Source organism: Littorina saxatilis, linkage group LG10, assembly GCF_037325665.1.
Source record: "Littorina saxatilis isolate snail1 linkage group LG10, US_GU_Lsax_2.0, whole genome shotgun sequence".
Taxonomy (NCBI): domain Eukaryota; kingdom Metazoa; phylum Mollusca; class Gastropoda; order Littorinimorpha; family Littorinidae; genus Littorina; species Littorina saxatilis.
This window is the reverse complement of record NC_090254.1, coordinates 15,594,670-15,595,850: the sequence shown is the minus strand read 5'-3', so window position 1 is coordinate 15,595,850 and position 1,181 is coordinate 15,594,670. Positions and strand designations below refer to the sequence as shown.

Sequence of the window (1,181 nt, the reverse complement as noted above, 5' to 3'; positions counted from 1 at the left end):
AATGAAAAAGAAGGAAAGAAAGAACAACAGAAAAGACCGAAAGAAAGAAAGAAACATTAACAACAGACAGCCAAAAAGATAACCAACCAACCAACAAACAAACAAACAAACAAACAAGCAAACAAACAAACAAACAAATAAGCAAACAAGCAAACGAAAACCAATACAAATAAGCAACTAACAACAAACAAACGACAACAATCATTATCTATTAAAAAGTGCTTTTATCCTCAGGGGCAGAAACAACTCCTGCAACACTTGTTGGCTCTGGTGACTCTGATTATGAAACAGGTAATTTGTGTTATCTAAAATCATTGTACATGGGGGGTGGGGGGGGGGGGGGTTCTGACGGAGGGGTTATTGTCCATCTTCGTTTGTTCACACCTTTGTTTTTCTCCCGTGAGAACGCATATTATGACGCTTATACTTTGTCAGAATTGTGGCCGTACAGTCAATGGGTTCGCGACAAATGGTCGAGGACCAAACTATCCTCGACCTTTTGTGCCTCGACCTTTTCGTCCTCGATATATTAGTTCTCTCCCGGAAGTTTGTTTGTTTGTTTGTTTGTTTGTTTGTTTGCTTAACGCCCAACCGACCACGAAGAGTCATATCAGAGCGGTGCTGCTTTGACATATAACGTGCGCCACACACAAGACAGAAGTCGCAGCACAGGCTTCGTGTCTCACCCAGTCACATTATTCTGACACCGAACCAACCAGTCCTAGCACTAACCCCATAATGCCAGACGCCAGGCGGGGCAGCCACTAGATTGCCAATTTTAAAGTCTTAGGTATGACCCGGCCGGGGTTCGAACCCACGACATCCCGATCACGGGGCGGACGCCTTACCACTTGGCCAACCGTGCCGGTCCTCCCGGAAGTCAATGCATACTTACTGATATAGATTAATATAGATTGATGAGATAAATTATGTTATCGAATACCCGATACACAACCATATATATATAAACAACCACTGTTTCCCCAACCTGCCACAAAAACAATAATAACATTTTAAAACAAAACGTGAAAGTAAGACAATTTGGCCTACAAGACTTAATCAGCTGGTCCCTAATTTGTAGTTGGTGTCCGCTATATATATATATGAAGTAATTGGCTCAACGCATGTACATGTAAGTTATTTGTATTATTATGGTCGCCCTGTAGTTCTTGTTCGTTTTG

General features: G+C 42.0%; 1 long non-coding RNA gene across 1 annotated transcript in view; it reads left to right on the top strand.

Annotated features, from left to right (window-relative positions):
• Window positions 1-26: 26 nt before the first annotated feature.
• The window catches only part of LOC138979204 (uncharacterized), a 2,791-nt gene continuing 1,636 nt past the window's right edge, over window positions 27-1,181 (top strand). Inside the window, exon 1 of the long non-coding RNA XR_011459932.1 lies at window positions 27-291. This is a non-coding gene — a long non-coding RNA (uncharacterized lncRNA). The remainder of the gene's footprint in view (window positions 292-1,181) is intronic.